Consider the following 14,527-nt stretch of genomic DNA (forward strand, 5'->3'; position numbering starts at 1 on the left):
TTAAGGAGGGCCTTAAGGAAGGAGAGGGAGGTGGAGAGATTTAGGGAGGAATTCCAGAGTGTACACTGATCTTTTGAGGGACCCTGGCGATAATGGGGTCAGAAGAGAAGGCATTGCTGGAGATGCTGTGGCTCTGATCGAATAGGTAAGATTGAAAAGATACAGAATAAATGAAATAAATCCAGCAGCTGTTTTGTGGTGACCCAAGCGTGGGTTCTGGAAACCTGAAGACCGCATGATGTGTACTAGAATTGCAATGAGTCTTTATTTCAACATGGAGAAGGTTCATGGAGGTGGAAGAGTAGATAGGGTAGTGTATTTGAAACTTAGAAATAAGGCGAGAAGAAATGTTGAGAGACACTGACCTATCTTAGCATTGACATATGGAGGGACATAAGTAAGGTTGCCGGAGGAAGGTTGAATGCTTAAGGTGTAAGACAGAACACCAATCATTGTAATATTACAAATCTTAATGCAAACCCGAAGCAACTGCAAATTTTGGTTGTTGGATTTATGGTTGTCGTACTGACATTAATGAGAATTTGAGAGTTACAATACTGCTATGCAATAAATGCATGGATTTTGCAAATTAGTTTGCTGTAATCTAATGTTCCTTATTTCATTATATTACAAGCGGTTATAATACCTGCCAGTAGCAATTCTAATAATTAATATTTCCAGTGTTGAATACCATCGTAAGTGGAGATTTTGAAGAAATGCAGCTTCAGGCCTAATATTTTTTCATCTCTCTAAAATTACATTTGTAAAAAATATGCTGGAAAATAATACAAAGAATTGGATAGAACTATTTACCCTTTCCAGACTCTGGACTTGAGTATATTCTTCAATAGCATTACGGTTAAATGTACCACCAAATGTGGTGTTGACACCTGGGTGCTCACAGGTTTGAGCCTTTAATTGAGCTTAACTGGTTCAGTTGGGACAGAAATAGAGTGTACTACAGTAGGTTTTGGCACCTCTGCATTGGAAGGGGATAAATTGCCCAGGGTTTCTACTACGCTTTATCAACATACCTTCTGGTTTTTTTTTAAGTGGGCTGTGTCTGTTTTCACAGTGCTGCTCGACTCAAAATAATTGGGTTTGATTTGAGCACATTCATCAAAAAACTTGCATTTATATATCGCCTTTCACAACTGCAGGATGCCTCAAAGGGCTTTAAAGCCAGTGAAGTATTTTTGAAGTGTAGTCACTGTTGTAATGTAGGAAATGCAGCAGCCAACTTGTGCACAGGAAGCTCCCACAAACAACAACGTAATAATGACCAGATGATCTGTTTTTGTGATGTTGACTGAGGGATAAATATTGGCCAGAACACTGGGGAGAACTCAACTGCTTTTCTTCAAAATTATGCGATGGGACCGTTTTAATATCCTTAATAAGACGGAGCCTTCATTTAACATCTCATCCGAAAGAAAGCACTTCCAACAGTGCTGCACTCCCCCAGTGCTGCACTGGAATGTCAGCCTTGATTTTCTTTCTTTGTGCTTAAGGTCCTCGGGTGGGACTTGAACACAAAACTTTTGACGCAGAGCTAAGAGTGTTAGCAACTGAATCACTGCTGACTCAACTCTGATCAGGTATAGTTTCTCTGGCTTTTGTCTTTTCTAATCTCTGGTCATGAAAAGTGCGATATAAGTGAAAGTCTTTTTTAAAATAAAATCTCACTTAGCTTGTGAAATTAATCTCATTCATTATTTTAAAACATGCTGTATGTTCCAGCTTTATAGTCAGCAATAGATATTCAGCAATATTTTGCAGTCTGAATCATCTGTTCAAGAATTCTCATGGTTGTATGTAGAATAATGGAAAACCAGAGAAGTGAGAAACAGTAAAAAGACATTTAGCCTAAAAAGCCCATGTTCTCTGACTCGCCTACCTCCTCTTCATATTCCTAGCCCCTTATGTCTCCAGATCGATCTAATTATTGAGCCCATTTACAATATTTGCTTAAGTGATCTAGCTTGGTGGATTTGTTTACCAATCTATTGCTGTTTATGTAGGTTTTGTGTGACCTCCTGTCTTCTAAATGGTTACTTATGTACTGCTGTTTCCTGGTGTCAGAATGCTTCAGCAAAAAGGAAGAATTTGCCTTTATCAACATTATTAATCCTCTTCATATGTTGTGTGCTTCAAATAAGTTCCTTCAAAATATTGGACTGCAAAGCAAGAATGTCCTGACTGAATAGTGGGAGCATGTTAGCTCATTTCCCTTTTCAACTTTGGGAACTGGGTTGATTCCAGACCAGAATTTCAGGTTGAAAGCCTGCTCTGTCTTGCCTTTGAAAAGTGGGGCTGAAATGTTTGCTTGAATTCTACCACCAATCTCCCACTGAAACTCCAGCAGTAGACCAGTGAAGACCTAGTTACGCCTGGCAGGGCAGGAGGTAGGGCCTACCTCAGCAGAATCCCTACTTGGGATCTGGTGCTTGTGTGATGTTTGATGTGCTGAGAGGCAAGGTGTATGTAGACCTTACCAGTGAGTTCCAGGTGAAGCCTCATAAAATCTTCCAACTACCCACACAAAAAGAAAATTGGGGAGTGGGATTGATTTTTTATCCAAATTGGGATCACAACCCAGGTAATTTTGGAGCCAATGAGCTTGGGCTGACTCAACGCACTACTGACTGTAGATTCGCAACACAAAACTGTACACAGTTGGCACTTAAAGGAGTATTCACATTCAGGGAGCTTGTACGTATTGATGCAGGTAAGGGTGCAGTTGGGGCACATTCTTGGGTGGAGTAAAAGAAGTTTTACTCCATATCTTGTGTTCTGTTGGACTTGAGTGCTTGATGCTGACGAAATGGAAAAGGATCCCAACACTGACATCTTTCACACGGATAACTTTTTTAAAAAGTGATTTTATCGAGGGAGTGGGATGATGTACTAAACGGAGACAGTACTGATAAATTTTTATATAGCAGTATCTGAACATATTGGATTTCAAGCATGAGATCATTCCAGCGTATCTCTTATAGCAATTACTGATAACTACTGAGGTGCATTTGAAATCTGTGGTTCAGTTAATCATTCAAAGGAGAAATGGGGCTGTATGTAAAACAAGGGCATGTCGTAAGAGTCTGTTGACTTGCACACTGGTTTTCCAGTTCATTCAGTGCTCTTGCAGTAGTTGGTGCTGTGCATACATTGACTATTACTCTGGTAACCTGTACCCTAGATGCTCTGTTCTTTGGGTCAGTATCGAGATCAATTCATCTCTTAGTTAAAGTTCTCATCCTTTTTTCAAATCTCTCCATAGCCTTGCCCATCCCTATCTCTGTAATCTCTTCCAGCCCCACAACCCATGTTAGATCTCTGCGCTCTGCCAATTCTGGCCTCTTGAGCCTCCCCGATTGGCAGTTGTGCCTTCAGCTGTCAAAGCCATAAACTCTGGAGTTTCCTCCCTATATCTATCTGTCTCTCCAATCCACTTTCCTCCTTTTAAAATGCTCCTTAAAACCTGTTTGACAAGCTTTTGGTCATCTGGCTTAATATCTCCTTATGGAGTGTCAAATTTAGTTTGATAATACTCCTGTGAAGCACTTTGGGGCATTTTATTGTGTTAAAGGTGCTATATAAATGCAAGTTGTTGTAGCAACTTCAGCCAAGCTATTAACCTTGGCACAGGATTGGTTTGCTGTGTGACAGTACCAACCTTGACTGCCAGCTTGTTCAACGCTGTGTACTGAAGGATTGGTGTAATTGGTCAAGAACTAATTAACATTTCAAAACTAAGTCATTGGTAAGTATGAAAGACTAGAATTTCTGGACCCAAGTATTAACTGCAAAACAAAGAAAAACCTTTCCTTATGCTGGATTTTAAGAACAAAATGAAGATATCTGACTCAACATTGTGCATACACTTAAAATGAGAAATCTTTTTCAATGTAACATCCTCTGAAATATAAATATATAAAATCCAAGTGAAAAGTGGATTGGAGAGGGATCGGAATTTCTGATGCTCCCTGAAAGCAAATAACATTGCCTCCTTTGCTGTAGAGAAAGGCATTTTCCCAACTTTTTCTGGGTAAGGAAATCTGTCCTTACCTGGTCTGGCCTCCCTGTGACTCCAGACCCACAGCAATGTGGTTCACTTTTAAATGCCTTCTGAAATGGCGAGCAAGCCATTCCGTTGTCAAGGGCAATTAAGGATAGGCAACAAATGCTGGCCATGCCAGCGACGCCCATATCCCATGAAAGAATAAAACAAAAATGAAGGCACCTTCTTTATGAAGAAGCATTTGCAATTGGGGGGGAAAAAAATTGCTGGGCACAACATGGTGACATGAGTTGCATTGATTCATTGTATGACATATAAAATGTTTTTTCTCCTGCTGTCATGGTCATCTGAACACTTTTGTGTGAGGGCAATCAGCCCTTTGCGTTGTATTGCATGCAGTCAGGGCTCCTGACATGTCTCTAATAAAAACAAAATACTGCGGATGCTGGAAATCTGAAATAAAAACAAGAAATGCTGGAACCACTCAGCAGGTCTGGCGGCATCTGTGGAAAGAGAAGCAGAGTTAACGTTTCGGGTCAGTGACCCTTCATCGGAGTTCCGAAGAAGGGTCACTGACCCGAAACGTTAACTCTGCTTCTCTTTCCACAGATGCTGCCAGACCTGCTGAGTGGTTCCAGCATTTCTTGTTTTTACTCCTGACATGTCTAAGATGTTTCCAAATGCCCAGAGTAGAAAATGGGGTGTGAAGTCTTCTGAACTTTGTACATGACTGATGGGGAATCAAAGCTGCAGAGAACCAGGCTTAGTTCGCCAATCATTTGAAGCTAGTAGAGGGGTAGCAAAAGCAGTCAAAAAGTCGAATGGAATCAGGACCTTTATCTCAAGGGGGCTGGAATACGAAAGGGAGGAAAGGATGCTCCAGTTGTACAGAGTCTTGGTTCGAATCCATCAGAGTTACTATGTTCAGTTATAGGCAGCTGAGCAGGATTATATTGACCTAGGAGGGGTGCAGTGCTGATTCACCACAATGATACTGGCCCTTACAGGGTTAAGTCATGAGGACAGGTTACAAAAATTTGGTTTGTATTCCCTTGAGTTTCGAAGATTGAGGGCTGATCTGATCGAGGTGTCAATGTTGAAAGGATTTGATAGGATGGATACAGAGGGATTATTTCCTTTGATGGGGAAATAAAGAAAGAGGGAAAATGATCTTAAAATTAGCGGTAGGTCATTTATGAAGGAAGCTGGAAGCACTCTTTCACACGAGGGTCACGGAAATCTGGAATTCTGGAACAATTAGAGCTTTCAAGACAGATTTTTGTTAACTCCATATTCGTGGATACCCAGACCTAAGGTGGGTAAATGGAATTGAGGTTCAGATCAGCCATGGTCTAATTGAATGGCAGAGCAGGCTTGGGGAGCTGAATGGGTGGCATCTATATTATTTCTCTCAGCCTTCCCTAACACAACCCCCTCAGACCAGACCAATATCAGTGAAACATTGCTCATCATATGTGTAGCATTTAGAGTTTGGAGAGAGGCCCCTAACTGAAAATGCTCCTGCCAGATCTTCCATACCATAGTGCAGACATACCTTGCAAGCAGATTCAAACTTTAAGTTGAAAAAGGCTTTGGAATGCAATTCTCTAAGGGCCAAATCATGGACCCCCAGAATTTACTGCAAAAATAAGTCACATTGACATTCCTTCACAGGATATATGCATTGCTGGCAAGATCAGCATTTATTACCCTTCTCTAATTGCCATTGAGAAAGTACTTGTTTCCTTCGTGCTTCTGATTTCTCCTTCATTCTACCCTGTGCATGTGTTTGCACTCTTCCAGCACCACCTCCACCCTGCACAATTGAATTACTGACCGCTGTACCATTGCAATATAGAGTTTTGTCCAGTACCATATTGACACAGTACATGCTGCTTTTAAAAAAAAATAAAAAATAAAAATGTGCTTGCTTAAGGTGCAAATTACTTGCAAATTGGGAGGACAATTATATGAGAGGTCCATCAGAGTGTGGAGAAAAGAATCTCTTCCCAAGAAGGGGAAAGACTGCGGGATAGCAGTCAAATTGTAAATAAAGCAAATAATAAATACATGTTTAAGATTAAGCTGAAGCATTTGCAACAGTCTTCAGCCAGAAGTGCTGAGTGGATGATCTATCTCGGCCTCCTCCTGAAGCCCACAGCATCACAGATGCCAGTCTTCAGCTAATTCAGTTCACTTCGTGTGATATCAAGAAATGACTGAAGGCACGGGATACTGCAAAGGCTATGAGTGCTGACAACATTCCGGCAACAGACCTGAAGACCTGTGCTCCAGAACTTGCCGCGTCCCTAGCCAAGCTGTTCCGGTACAGCTACAACACTGGCATCTACCCAGCAATGTGGGAAATTGCCCAGGCATGTCCTGTACACAAAAAGCAGGACAAATCCCCATCATTTTACCCCATCAGTTTACACTCAATCATCTGTAAAGTAATGGAAGGTGTTGTCAACAGTTCTATTAAGCAGCACTTGCTTAGCAATAACCTGCTCACTGACACTCAGTTTGGGTTCCGTCAGGGCCATTCAGTTTCAGACCTCATTACACAGAGCTGAACTCAAGAGGTGAGGTGAAAGTGACTGCCCCTGACATCAAGGCAGCATTTGACCGAGTATGGCATCAAGGAGCCCTCGCAAAACTGGAGTCAATGGGAATCAGGGGGAAAACTCTCTGCTGTTTGGAGTCATACCTAGCGCAAAGAAAGTTGGTTGTGTTTGTTGGAGATCAAACATCTCAGCTCCAGGACATCACTGCAGGAGTTCCTCAGGGTAGTGTCCTAGGCTCAACCATCTTCAGCTGCTTCATCAATGACTTTCTCTCAATCATAAGGTCAGAAGTGGGGATGTTTGCTGATGATTGCACAATGTTCAGCACCATTCGTGACTCCTCAGATACTGAAGTAGTCTGTGCTGAAATGCAGCAAGGCTTGGGCTGATAAGTGGCAAGTAACATTCGTGCCACACAAGTGCCAGGCAATGACCATCTCCAACAAGAGAGAATCTAACCATCTCCCCTTGACATTCAATGGCATTATGATCGCTGAATCCCCCACTATCAACATCTTGGGGATTACCATTGACCAGGAGCTAATTGGAGTAGCCACATAAATACTGTGGCTACAAGAGCAGGTCAGGGGCTAGGAATCCTGAGGCAAGTAACTCACCTCCTGACTCCCCAAAACCTGTCCACCATCTACAAGGCACAAGTCGGGAGTGTGATGGAATAATCTCTACTTGCCTGGATGGGTGCAACTCCAACAACGCTCAAGAAGCTCAACGCCATCCAGGACAAAGCAGCCCACTTGATTGGCACCCCATCCACCACCTTCAACATTCACTCTCTCCACCACTGATGCACAGTGGCAGCAGTGTGTACCATCTACAAGATGCACTGCAGTATTGCACCAAGGCTCCTTTAGACAGCACCTTCCAAACCCACGACCTCTCTCACCTAGAAGGACAAGGGCAGCAGATGCATGGGAACACAGTGACCTGCAAGTTCCCCTCCAAGCCACACACTATCCTGACTTGGAACTATATAGCTGTTCCTTCACTGTCACTGGGTCAAAATTCTGGAACCCCCTTCCTAACAGCACATGGACTGCAGCAGTTCAAGAAGGCAGCTCACCACCACTTTCTCAAGGGCAATTAGTGATGGGCAATAAATGCTGGCCTAGCCTTCCAAGAATGAATTAAAAAATTGAGTAACTAATTTTCAGAAAAAAATGTCATGTTGCATCATTGTGGAATTTTTATAACCTGAGAGGCACCTTAGAAGCATGATATGGGATTTGTTGACTCTACTGGAAGGACATGGTGACAGACTTTACTGAAAACAAAGAGAAATTAATGGTCGTTTGGTAGTACAGAACTTGAGTATTGCTGAAAATAGAGACATGTCGAAGTTTTTCGTCTTGCACTCATCAGGACAATCCGCAAGAATACCAATATAAGGGAAACCAACAACTTTATACTGTCTGAGAAGAGAGTGCTGATTGGTTGGCAAGTGAACTCTGATGGAGGCATTGCCATGGAAAATGCACCAGTTTATGGTGACTTGACAGTTAACTACCAAGCTTTATTTGAAATTTAAACCAGGCAGCTTGACTCTGGTCAAGGCATTGCCCTGAGGAATTAACCTGCAAATGGCTGTCACTTTTATACAGTATAAAGTTGTTGTTTTCCCTTACATTGGTATTCTTGCAGATTGTCCGGATGAGTGTAAGACGAAAAGTTTCGACAAGATATCTCTATTTTCAGCAATACTTAAGTTCTGTACTACCAAACAACTATTAATTTCTCTTTGTTTGCAGTAAATTCTGGCACCATGTCTTTTCATCAGAGAGTCAATAAATGCCATTTCATGCTTTTGAGGCTCCTCCCATGTTATAAAACTTCCACAGACCTTCTGTATTGTAGCATGACTTTTTGTTTCTGCAGATCAGTTATGCAATTAAACGTGTATTTATTATTTGCTTCATTTATAACTTCACTGCTATCCTTCAGTCTTTCCCCTTCTTGGACTGAGATTCTTTTCTCCACACTGACGGACCAGCGACCTCTCATATGATTGTCTTTCCAATTTGCAAGTTCTTTGCACCTTAAGCAAGCACGTTTTTTTTTTTAAAAAAGCAGCATCTACTGTGTCAATATGGTACTGGACAAAACTTTAAATCCTAATGGTACAGCAGTCAGTAATTAAATTGTGCAGGGTGGTGGTGGGAGAGTGCAATCACATGCACAGGGCAGAATGAAGGAGAAATCAGAAGCACAAAGGTAACAAGGACACATGGAGAATTTCACCAACTGATATGCAAATTGTCATGTCACTGGGCAAACGAGATGAAGCTTTATGTCGCAGTCTTCCCTCTGGCACTGATTCTCTATGCTGTTCACCAGGCACAGACTCAGCAACTTATCTCCTTGCCCTACCCCCTCCCTTTTTCCAAGGGCTCCTTCTGTGCATTGAACAACGACTGCTGCCTCACATATGGACCAGCTTTCTCTCGGCCTTTCGTGCCTCACTTCAACCAAAACAAGTGCAAACAGAGACCCCGGCTCTGATTCACTGTCATTGGGCGGCATCCCTTGATTGACGTGGCATCTCGGCTGCCGTTTATCCTGACTCTGATTCTGATTGGCCTATTATCCCACCAAGCCTTCTTAACTGCACATTCTCTCGTTATTTTTGGCAGGGTCCAGTTGAGGACCCCTGCCATATCCGACAGTCAGACCGTTTCAGCTTGTGAAATGTTTCCAAAGAATTATGCATCTGTCACAGCCAAGCAGGGTTTTCATCAGCTGGCGCATTGATTGAATCCATTTGCCTCAATGTGTTGTTGACTGCCCTATTAGTCTATTGACTGAAAAGTGACAATTTCACAAGACCTTTTGGATGTAAAAATGGAATCTAGCCCATAGTGTAAGACTTCAAGTAGGGCAGCTTTTGTGTTCAGTTTTTGCAGTTGAACTCTTATTGAATTTCTTTTATTGTACATTTCACTAAAATGCTCACCCCTTTAGGAACTAAGGCTGTTTTGTCACCAACTCAACAAATTATTTGAACAGGACTGTTTTGTTTATTTTCTTTGAGTATCTGAGATAAATCTCAGTCCATATTTTAAGAAGCTTGAAATTTCACCTCATTCCCAGTTTTTGGGCTAGAAATGCACTGGAAGACCTGCTGTGGAACTGACTGCTGTGTAAGAGCAGCCTTGGAGTGATCTCTCACTTCTTACTCCTTGTTTCTCCTTCTGTTCTCTCTCTTTTTTATCTCCCTCGCTCACTGAAACCAATTACACCATCCTCCCTGCTAACCCAGAAGAGGTGAGAATGGAACAGATTACCCAATGGTCTGTAGTTTCAAGCCTGTGATTCCTCCAGCAGGGATTCCCATCTCTTCATATGAAGCTGCTAATTGGAAGTTAGCTTCTTCCTCTGGGGGATGGGGAGGCAATACTGGAGAATGAGTGAAGCTGCTCATGGGCATCATTCAGCTGTTAAAGCAGCTAATTTATCTCATTCCTTACTGTGTACAAACAGATGCTGCATTCATCTGTACAGTAGTTACTGCATTGCAAAATATATGAAGTGCTTTGATAGACTTGAAAGTCATGCTAAGGCATGACCGCTATCCACTGGAGAGTGGATTCAGCCTGTTTGTTTGAATGGGGCATCTGGGGAAATTTCTAATGTGAACTGCAACTGAAAGCTGAGTTTTATTGGCTTTCTCCCCAACGTCTGTGCCTCAATGTAGAGTTATTAATTATTAAGTTTCATTATAGTTTTCCATTTTTCGCATGAGTAAACAAACTTCTGGATTGAATCCATGATGTGGTCCTCTGTCACACCTCAATCTACATTTGCTTTTTTTTTGACTTTACAAAAGGTGATTGCCCTACCTGGGTTCCTCCCAATCAGTAGTGGGAAATGTAGATGATCCAGCCTGTGCAGAAGTTTGAGGAGAAAGATATGGCCAGTTGCTGGATGCGTGAAGACAATATTATAGGAACTCTGTCTGCTGTATGTTCCCCAGGCTTCAACCTTAAAGCAGCCTTCAGTTCCTATAAAGTATAATGAGGTTGAATTAATTGAAGTTTGGGCTGTTAGGGTGTCAGCCAAAGTCTACGATGATAGCCCACCTAGCCCTGGGAAGTTTATCCATATCTGGCACATGGACCCAGAGGCTTGTCGGTATGGCAAGTGGTTAAATGAAGAGAAGTGGGAGGAGGATCGTGTGGAGTGTAAATGCCAGCATAGGCTAGTTAGGCTGAATGATCTGTTTCTGTGCTGTAAATGCTATTGGCTTGATGGATGTAGCAACAGTAACCTTTTAATGTCTGTACTGTAGAAAAATGTCCCTAGTCAAAATTGAGCAAAAATGGATGCTGAACCAAAGGGGGGAAAATCAAAGCATAAAATAAAATCTTTGATTAAGATGCGAGTTTTTAGGAGAGTCTTAAGGGTGAGAGGGAAGTGGAGAAGCAGTGACTGTTAGGAAGGGAATTCCAGATTGTAGCTGGGACGGCAGAAGACATGTCTGCATAGAGTGAAACAAAGGAAGGAGGGGCTGCACAAGAGGTTACAGTTGGAGGAATGCAGAGCTCTGGAGGTTTGTATGGCTGCAGGATGTTAGAGATGTTGCTGAGGTGACTGAGCTCATGAAGGAATTTAAGCACTCTCTTTTGGGGGACTGGGAGCCAATGTAGGTCAGCAAGGACAGGGGCCGTGGGGAGATGGTCGTCTCATGCTAATGTCACTGAATTAGTAATCTAGAGGCATAGGCTAATGATCTGGGGATATGGGTTCAGATCCCACCACGGCAGCTGGTGGAATTTAAATTCAACTAATTAATCTGGAATTGAAAGCTAGTCTCAGTAATGGTGCAATGAAACCACCATCGATTGTCATAAAAATCCACCTGGTTCATCTAATATCTTTTTTAGGAAAGGAAATCTGCCATCCTTACCTGAAGCCTACAAGAGACTCCAGACTCTCAGCAACATGAACGATTCTTAATTGCCCTTTGAAATGGCTTAGCAAGCCACTCAGTTGTCAAGGGCCATTAAGGATGGGCAACAAATGCTGGCCTTGCTGTCAATGCCCACATCCCATGAAAGAATTGAAAAAAAGCAGGGCTTGGTGCTGCATAGATATGGACAGCAGATTTTTGGATAAGCTGGAGGATGGAAAGTTGACCAGATGAACATTGGAATAATCATGTCTAGAGGTGATGAAGGGATGGACAAATGTTTAAGCAGAAGATGGACTGAGGTCAGAACAAAGGCAGGAAAAAGTAGGCAGTCTTTGTGATGGTAAGCACCAGTAAATCAGGGAATGGAGAACTGGAGATGAGAGCAGGGCAAATAGGCAGCAACAGCAGAGATAAGAGTGGGGAGCACTTGCAGGGAGATACAGAGAAGTGAATATGGGAAATGGAAAACACCAGAGGTGATCATGCAGAAAATTAGCAGGAGTAACAAGGGAGGGATTGAGAGAGCAGTGTAACAAAAGGAAGAGCAGGAGCATTAAAACTGGCCATGATATTTAAAAAGACTTTATATCTATATTGCATTTCTTTGTTCAGTTAGGAAACGTGTGGAAAACTATTTCAAAATGGAGTCTTCCTTAAATTTGGTGTTTGTTACTTTGTAAAATGTGTGTTCTATAACTCTGGTCCATGGAGGCAAAACATTTTGGTACCTGACCTAAACCCTTTCCCTGGGAGGGGCGGTGGGGCAGTGGTGTTGACTGCCAGTGGTTTATAGTGTCTGCGTAATGACACTAATTACTTTATTCAGACCTCCATTTGGACTATTGTGTTCAAAACAGGCCAGTGAGCGTTTATGCACAGCTATTGCCAAAGATTAATGGAGGTAATCATATACATGTACTGTTAAAATTATATTTTGTCCTTTTGAAAGTTTTATGTCTTGTATAAATGTAAGATTTATAGTCTTGAAATGTTTGTCTAAAATCTTAAATCTGGTGTTTCTACCTATCTTGGAAGTGGACAATTCAGGTTTTCAGTAAGGTATCTGGAAATTTCTGAAGTGTAAATAAGACATCTTAAAAAAACTTGTCAAATTGTTTTGCTTCTGTGTTTTATGATATGACTGCATGAATTATGAAAGTTGCTATTTCTAATTAATTTTCATCAGTAGCAAAGCAAACATCAGAACGCGACCTGTTTGTGTTTTCCATCCAAGTTCTCTCTCTCTCCTGGTCTGATTTTGGACTTCAGAACAGATGGAAAACCCAATTTTGTCCGTCCCTGTTTGATTCTCTTGGTCTTGTGCACAGAGATGGAAGTATCTGTTAAACGGAATGACTTTAAACAGTGGCAACGGGATGAGATTGGGAATCTGGTGTGGAAGGAGGTGCTAAGTAATTTAAACCAAGGGGTAAAAGTAAATATATAAATGTTCAGAGTAAATAATTAGATTGAAAGGGATTTATTTCAGAAAAATGATGGGACAGCTGAGACCCATTGCCTGTAATTCCTGTGCCACGTGGGTATGCTAGGAGGCTTCATGCATCCTGGAAGACCACGTGTGCAGGAAATTTCTCCAGTTCAAATGCAGGGTTAGAGCTTCTAAGCTTGAGCTGCTGGAATCACTGCAAGGTGTACGGGGAGGCTGAGAATTTCCTGGAAAACATGTTACAGGTGGTGGTCACCATGCAGCTAGAGTTCAAGAGACTAGTAAGTGGATGGCCATCTGACAAACTAGGAACAGTCAGGCATGGCAGGAATACTGTGGAGTTTGGCGCACTCAAATCAGTTTTTAAGCGCTGAATACCAGTAAGGGTGATGACACCTAGGGTGCAGTCTGGAGCTTATCCACGGCACTGTGGGGTGAATGACTGCTCACTGGGCATGTCAAAGTGTGGAAATGCAGTGGTAATAAGGGATTTAATAGTCAGGGGGATTCCTGCAACTGCCAACATGAGTCCCATATGGTATATTGTCTCCCTGGTGCCAGAGTAAAGGATGTGCTGAGAAGGTGTAGAACATTTTGAGGTGGTAAAGGGAATAACCAGGAGTCCTGTTCCATGTTAATTGTATCTCAATTTCGGATTTATTATTCAGGCAGTGAGTGTTAATTGGGGACTCGCTCATAGGAGCAGACTGAACGAGGGGTTGTTGGTTGGGGTGCACAATAGTAATGTGTGCCTCTGCAAATGAAAGCTAGTAAGGATATAAAGACGAGACTCCAGTGTTCTATCCTTCACCACCTGGCTATCTGAGTTCTAACACTTGTGGGAAACAATGACGTAGGAAGGAAAAGCTCAAGGTTCTGCAGTCAGAGTTTGAGGACCTAGGGAGGAAAGTAAAAATCAGGACCTCAAAGGTAGTAATCTCTGGATTACTCCCAGTGCCACATGCTAGTGAGTGCAGCAATAGCAGGATAAGACAGGCTACCACGTGGCCGGAGAAAGGGTGCAGGAGGGAGGCCTTCAGTTTCCTGGGGCATTAGGACCAGTTGAAAGACAGAAAGGACCTGTTTAAGATGTACAGGGTGCGCCTCAACAGAGCTAGAACCAATATCCTCATGGGAATGTAAAACCCTTAGTCTGGGTCAGGATTTAAACTGATTTGCCAGGGGATGCAAGAGGCCCAGGTCTCCTAGTTTCCCACCTTTGGGCTCCAATTCATGATGATGTGGGGAGGCTCCCCATGCTGCCAGCCCATTCAGAAGGTCAGAGAGGTGGGTGCTGCTAAGACAAGTTGGGGATAAAGAGAGCACCTCAACATGTAAGTACAAAATTAAAGTGCCGAGGGGCCAATCAAGCAAGCCCCTCCAGATGGGCCATGGGAGTGACAACCTCTGCTGGCAGCCCCTCTTTGGGGCGTGGAGCCTCCGACTCCAATGTCTCCCCAAATAGCAGCAGGGAGGCCACCTCCGTGAAGCTGGCAGCTCACCACATGGTGGGCCGCTTCTTCCCTGGCAGAATGCTGGTGGGCCTGAAGGATAGACCTTAAGGGGTC

Source organism: Heterodontus francisci, chromosome 17 (assembly GCF_036365525.1).
Source record: "Heterodontus francisci isolate sHetFra1 chromosome 17, sHetFra1.hap1, whole genome shotgun sequence".
Classification (NCBI taxonomy): domain Eukaryota; kingdom Metazoa; phylum Chordata; class Chondrichthyes; order Heterodontiformes; family Heterodontidae; genus Heterodontus; species Heterodontus francisci.